Here is a 7,914-nt window from a genome sequence, read left to right as displayed (position 1 = left end):
ATCCGCACTATGATAGGATCGGATTGTGGATTTGATATTGATAATATTTTAGAAGTAAATAGGTTTAAACAGGTGAAATATGAATTTTCTGGATATTTTTTTTGTAAAAACAGCCAAACAAAATCTTAAAATTGTTTTTTTTTATTATGCGGATATACTCGATATCCGATCCGATCCGCAAGTATACGGATCAGATCGGATCGGATCCAACCTAAAAAATGCGAATATCATATCCGATCCGATCCGAAGAGGACAGTACAGATCGGATAGAATTTTAGGCTATATCCGATCCGATCCGATCCGTGTACAGCCCTATTAAAAACAAGATACTAAACTAGTCAACCAAAAAAAAATAAAAATAAAAACCCTAAACCTCACTAACAAGAGTTCTGAGTTTCTGACTGCAGGTATTGAAAATGCTCCGCCGCTACGCTATCCACAATCTCCGCCGTAACCGTTTCTTTTACTCCACCGTAACCGCCATGGTGCCCCACCCCAAGTATCTGAACTATCTGAACGCCGCCATTCCGAAGCGTATCAAGATGTTCGAGTCCATCCAGGCTGAGCAGAAAACCCAGCGCCTCTCACTTCCAATCAAGCTCTCTAATCCAGCTCCGCCGCTACGCTACTAGCTCCTCTTCCCCACTCTCTCCCCTCCACAATCTCCGCCGTAACCGTTTCTTTTACTCTACCATAACCGCCATGGTGCCCCACCCCAAGGACGATGAGTATCTGAACGCCGCCATTCCGAAGCGTATCAAGATGTTCGAGTCCATCCAGGCTGAGCAGAAAACCCAGCGCCTCTCACTGTCGCCGGATCCAATCAAGGTCACACTTCTCGACGGCACGGTCAAGGACGCCGCCAAGTGGCAAACGGCGCCGTTCGATGTGGCGAAAGAGATTTCGAAGAACCTCGCCAACAACGCACTCATCGCGAGGGTCAATGGCGTGCTATGGGACATGGCCAGGCCTCTCGAGCAGGATTGCGAACTCAGGATCTACAAGTTCGAAGACGACGAAGGCCGCGACACTTTCTGGCACTCTAGTGCTCACATTCTTAGCCAGGTACTAACCGTTTTCTTCAATTCGGAACGTTTTTCGATTTTATTTCTTTATTATTCTGTTTGATTTTGGAGTTGATGGTGAAAATGACGATGGTTTTCTCTTTGCAGTCGCTTGAGATGGAGTACGGATGCAAGCTCCGCATTGGGCCTTGTACTACAAGAGGAGAGGTGAATTGTTTCTTTCTACTTGGATAAACTTGGTTTAAGATTCAAAATATGTAGTTTTCTCGAGAGAAATTTCATTATTGCCAATCATGCTGTTTGTGTTGTTACACTGAGTAATGATATAGGCATATAGCATCGTCAAAAAACTCGGAAACATGTTCCTGCATACTAAATAAAGTAAAAAAGGTAGATACTTCCAATGCCTTGAAATCTTAAACAGCAATCATCTTTAGTAAGTAGATGCATACTTAGGAGGATAGATATTTCTCTTGTTTTATTATTTTGTTGCAAGATAAATAGTATAGATGAGAATGTGGATGTTGTTGCAGGGTTTCTATTATGATGCGTTTTATGGTGACTTGGGATTGAATGATGATCATTTCAAGCAAATTGAGGCTGGGGTGTTGAAGGCAGCTGGGGTATTTCTCATCCTTCTTTTCTCTGTGTGTTTATGTGTGCTTATTTATAGAGTTGTTTCTTGTTACTGTGTGTGTTTGTAATCAATAGCAAGTTGTACTGAATGGTATCTCAAAATTGCTGGCTTTGAGAATATTTGTACTCTGCCAGTCTGGTATTCACAAAAGATTTTAGATTTCAACCCTTTGAATGAGAATTCTTCATCTGGTTGTTAGTTGGCTATTCCTTTTTATCAGTATGCTAAATTGCTAATGCAAAGTTTTTGGATTTTTTTGAGTGTTATTGCTCAGTATGATAAGTTTGTAGTTCCCTTAATATATATATGATGGTTGATGGAGAAACAACCTTTTGAGCGCATTGAAGTAACACGTGATCAAGCACTTGAGATGTTTTCAGATAATGAGTTCAAGGCAAGCATAGCAGTGTAGTAGCTCTGTTATCTTTTGCACCACATTAGCATATTGATCTGAACAACACATTGCCTATTTTGTTTCTTTTGTAGCCTATGATATCACAATCTGTTGCTTATGCTATGTTCTTGCTATTGTCATCAGGTTGAAATTATCAATGATTTGCCTGCTGATAAAACCATCACAGTATACAGACGTGGACCACATATACCCAATACTTCCTTTGTTAAGGCAATTGCCTGTTTGAAGGTATTTATTTAAATTTTGTTTATGGATATGTGTTTGACAAAGTTTGATTTATTTGGAGACATGTGTTAATCACAAGTAGTTTTGTTATTGGTGGTTTTGCAAATCTAGGCTTCTTCAGCATATTGGAGGGGGAAACAAAGCTCGGGCTACTTTACAAAGAGTTTATGGCGTATCTTATTCTGATCAGAAGAGTTTAAAGGTGATCTTCATTTTATTAATTTCTTTGGAATAGAATATCCAGCTGTAAACTGAGGTGTGGCAGATTGAATGATCAGTTTCCATACCTTGTGAAATATTACTGAATAACCAACAAATAGCTGCTAATGGCCTGCCATTCTAGATGCTCATTTTATGTTTGAAATTATGTGTACTGCTACAGAAATAGTAAAATATTGCCTGCCAGTAATCCGACGAATAAAAAAGAATATAGATTATCTATCACGGAAATGAAGATCACCTTTAAACTCTGCCATAAATTCTTTGTAAAATACACCGGCCGGCGGCTTCACTCTATCGACACTGACCCAACGGTGTCTATAGGTAGCCCTCTCCATTGCGCCGACAACCATGCTCTGATACCATTGTTAGGTATCTAAGGAAAGTGGGAAACCACACCTTAAAAGGTAGCTGTTAAGGGGGAAGAACCACTCTCCTTATATATAACATCAAGCATCCCATACTACTCGATGTGGGACTTTGAGCACTCATAATATCCAAGTCCCTAACAGTGTAATTTCATCTCACAATTATTTAATGGTTCTGCAGAACTTCCTCTTCGCATGGCTGATTTTGGGGTCTTGCATAGAAATGAGGCTAGTGGTGCTTTGAGTGGATTGACGCGTGTTAGGAGATTTCAGCAGGTATGTTCTTCCCCCAGCTGCTAAAACCAAACAGAGACATTAAATGCAAAGTTGATACAAGGGATTTAACTCACTCTTTTAAAACATTGCTTTATTTATTTTTGTATTTTAAACCTAGTTATTTCCAAATAAAGTTTAGTTGCTGCCTTTCTTTTCTTTCTATTCCAAATAATGTCGAGGTAGGCATAGATTCTTGTGATTCACAGAAGATCCTTTCAATTTATAGGCATATGCACTGCAAATTCCAAGTATGGAAATTCCTTACAAGAGATTTGAAGTACATGTTTGAGTTGCAATTTTTATTTTTGTTTTTTATTTTATATTTTAGTTTACATTTAGTGCAGAAGCATAGTAAGGTCCCTTGAGTTGGAGACATTAGCTTTCTGAAACAAACCAGTTATTAGGGGTTTTGAAATTCCCTTCAGACACCTGGACTCATTAATGTTCATATAGTCATAGTTGTAAAAACATCATAAAAATTTATTGCAGCAAGGCAGCTGATGGTTTTTGTTCATTTTTCCAATTATGAAATAATTGCAGCTCTAGTAACATTGCAAATTAGTTATCTAGATCAATTACAGTGTTTTTAGTTCTGATTTCTTCTCTGTTCGAGGTCCTATGTTGTTAACAGCATTTCCTTAAAATATTGCACAGGATGATGCACATATTTTTTGCAGGGAGTCTCAGGTGAGTTGATCTTCAAATTTGTGAACAAGAAATTTTTCTCTTTCGAGTTGAGGGTGGAATTATCAATATGATTCAATTTACAGATAAAGGATGAAGTTAGAGAAGCCTTGAAGTTCATCGATTATGTCTATGAAATATTTGGTTTCACATACGATCTCAAGCTTTCAACGGTATGCTCTTTATTGTTCTTAATGTGCTTACATGCCTCTTTTGTTGTTTTCAAACAACCTATTTAGGCTGTTGATAGTATCTTATCTGCATTTGCCTATACACCAGTAGGTTTGGTTTATAGAACTCCATTAATTCTGGCAAGATAAAATTGTAATTTTAAATTTTAATGGTGATTCTTCTTCTTTCGTTCTTTCTTGTTGATAAGTTTTATGTAATCAAGATTAAAAATATACAAAATCTCAGATGAACGACCTCCATATTTCCTGATAGTGTTAAAGCTTCATTGGAAACATCATTAGGTTCAAACCCCATGTATTTTTCTACCTTGATGGCATGTTCTCTACCTGCCAAAGATGCTTTATCTATGTTGCACTTTTCCGGTCAATAGTTGGGTCTCTGGATGTGATTCCAAATTTCCAATTGAATGTTATATGGGATTTTATAAAACCAATGAAGTTGGCAATTTGCTAGTTACTTTATGTTGGGCTTCATGATTAAATTCCTTGCAGCATTGGTTCTCATGTGAATTCCTTTTACAAACTTTGTTTTCCTTTCTTTGTTTTCTGGTTCTCATCCAAGAGAAGAAGTTTTTTTAATCTGTACTGTTGTTGTTCTTTCTGCACATGGTAACATCGATCTTATTATTTGTCTATTTATCATCCTCTGCATGTGTTGAATACTTGAGTAGAGGCCAGAGAATTCCTTAGGAGAAACAGCAACATGGGAGAAAGCTGAAAGTGCCCTTAAGGAAGCTCTGGATGAATTTGGGAAGCCTTGGCAGGTAATTATATCATCATTTTTATGATCTCAAGAAGTCTTTAATTTCTATTATTAAGTTCATGATGTTGCTTTGATCATATGGTATGGCTATAATTCTGATTGCAATTGATTCAGAATGGGCAATCAGCAGTCCCTATTGTATAAAAGTTGATGAATATGATTGTGATGACATGTTTACCTGCTACATTTTATTTTTCTTGACTATAGAATGTGTCATTCACTTGTAAACCATGATCTTTATACTTATTTCTGAATAATTCCTTTGCAGCTGAATGAAGGGGATGGTGCATTGAGTAGGAAATTTCAGTGTGCAACTTTGCAGGTTTATATCGTAACTTGATTTACATTCTCACCTGAGTAAGCTTTGGATAACTTAACTGGTAGTTTGCTGTGTTTGCTTGCAGCTTGATTTCCAACTACCTAATTGTTTTAAGTTGGAATACTCGGCTGAGGATGAAGCCAAGATTGAGAGGCCTGTCATGATACACAGGGCCATTCTAGGATCTGTTGAGCGCATGTTTGCCATACTTAGAGCACTACAAGGGTAAATGGCCCTTCTGGCTAAGTCCTCGTCAAGCAATTGTTTGCCGTGTGTCGGAGAAATCACAAGCTTATGCAGAGAAGGTACATTGCTTCTAGGTTCTATTTGTTGTAAATTTATCACATAAAATGAATGGGATGATGTGTACTGGATATATCATGGGATAACACTATTGGGAATTATAATTCTGTGGCATCCTATGTTAGTAATATATAAAGCTGTTACAACATTGATGATCTTCATGTTTTCTTAAATACTGCGAGCTTCTCTGCATATGGTTAAAATTGAATCAATTAGTTAGCTTTGCATTATTCTCTTACTTTTTATTGGGACACTTGTAATTTATGGCTTGTAAAACAAGTTGTTCATTTATTAGATAACATTTTCTCGTGCTGCAATTTGATAGGTGAAAGATGAAATCTACAGCAAAGGGTTAGGGTTGATGCTGATTTAACAGATAGGAAGATTCAAAAGAAGGTGACGAAATCATCCTGAATTGATACTTTGGCTATAGTCCAATGTTTCATTCATTTGATATGACAATAATGCTAACATTGTTTTGATCTACTGCGCGATGAAATGTTTACAGCTAAGTTTTATTGTGTTCAACATGAATTCCTTTTATAAAAATTATTGTGTACAACATATTGAGAAACCAAGTTTTCAATTCTTAGTACTTAGTATTAATTTTTCCCCATTGACCTGAAAGCTTAGCCAAATACATCTATATGTAAGCTGGGTGTATTTAATGTTATTGGTATCTTTGTGTGGTATGTTTACACTTCTTTAATCTTGCAAATATATCTATATGTTCTGAATTTTTAATCGGAGGCCAATCGTATTAAATGAAAAGTAAACTTTTACTTCTATTTAATTTGTTCTGACTTTTTTATTACTAATCTCTCAGCCAAATAAATGTCTTAATTGAAAGTTATGCCAAGTTGCAGGTGCGAGAGGCTCAGCTAGCACAGTACAACTACATCTTGGTTGTTGGAGAGCAGGAAGCAGAAACTGGACAGGTGCTTCTTATTTACGCTTTGTGATAAATAAATTGCTAGTCTAATTCAAGTTTTACTCTTGGCCAATCTTCTAGCTACGTTCCCAGAACCCGACTAAGGTGTCTTCATATGCATTTCATTGTGTTTTTACCCAATGCTGTTGTTGAGCCTAATTTTAGCTGAAGTCCTTACAAATTGGCTAATTGTAGCGAGACAACGATTAAAATCTAGATCCTCCTATTAATCCTTCTAATTGCGAGAAATTACTGCATGCTCCCTGAGAACATATATTTTGTGCTTCAGGAACATGCACCACTAATTTTAGATTTATATATACAACTTTTAAAATATTATAAATTGAAATTAGTGATTATGCATGTTCTTGGAGGTGAATTGAATGTGTCCCGGTAGTATGCTCTCCAAAGAAAATGTTCAATCTTGTATAAAAGGGATAAAAAGGTCCCTAACCATTCATTGCATGGACACATATTTTTTAACCAAAATTAAATACTTATATATAGTTTTTTTGTTGTTGGAACACAGGGTACTTCTATTAGTCAATAGAACGATTTATGTCACTCTTTTTTCAGTGGTCAAAGCCCTATAAGTACTTAATTTTGCTTAGAAATTTATGTCTTCACAAAAACATGGTCAGAGATTTAATATCTTTAGAATATACAGACCATTTAATAGTTTCCTTGATTAGCATTAGGGAGGAAAGTAAGGAAGGGATGCTTTAGGACTTGCCAGATAACGGTCGTTTAGTTTGGCCAATTGTTGGATACTTAAGTCATGCAAAAATACATGACAACACTAAGATGCTTGTGCTAGACTTTAATTTGTTGGATTACTCTTTCAGTTAAGGCTTTTCTATCAAAAGGCAATTTTCCTTAGGGTATGTTTGTAGGGCGGTAAAAATGGGGTGAAAAATTTCGTGTATGAACTCTCTTAAATTCGATCCCCGAACTTTCTTACCAAATTTTTCCTAAAACTTTACTTTTCCAGGTGAGCGTGCGGGTAAGAGATAAGGCGGACCTTATCACTATGAGTATCGAGGGCCTGCTCGAACGGTTCAGTGAAGATGCAAAAAATTTCCGTTGAAACTTTTGTGAAAGCGATTGTTAAAAAAAATTAAAAAAATCTATTCTCATACGTTATCCACTTCATGCTTTGCATTATGACTAAATTTTAATATTTAAATAGTATTTTTAGTTAAAAATAATCATATTCTTTGTATACCAAAATTAGCAGTCAAATTTGTCGTACATATAAAATATATGTTAAAATGTAACAAAATTAATTTGTATAAAATATATATAAAAGATCATGAGATCATGATTATCTAACAAAATTAATTTATATTTATTACATTCAATTTGAATAAGTAAAAAATCATCTTATTTTAGTTTGGTTCTTAATTCACATGATTTGAATTATTCAATAGATATGATTTGATCTGATTTGATATGATTATTAATTGAAAATATATTCATTGTTCATTTTATTCATATTGAATAAGTAAAAAATCATCTTATTTTAGTTTGGTTCTTAATTCACATGATTTGAATTATT

The 7,914-nt window shown here is 35.6% G+C and overlaps 1 pseudogene; it reads left to right on the top strand.

Moving 5' to 3' along the window:
• On the top strand, nucleotides 394–7,520 carry LOC107648721 (annotated as a pseudogene).

The sequence above is a fragment of the Arachis ipaensis genome, chromosome B06 (assembly GCF_000816755.2).
Source record: "Arachis ipaensis cultivar K30076 chromosome B06, Araip1.1, whole genome shotgun sequence".
Classification (NCBI taxonomy): Eukaryota; Viridiplantae; Streptophyta; class Magnoliopsida; order Fabales; family Fabaceae; genus Arachis; species Arachis ipaensis.
The sequence above is the reverse complement of the archived record's forward strand: the minus strand, read 5'-3'. Positions and strand labels throughout refer to the sequence as shown.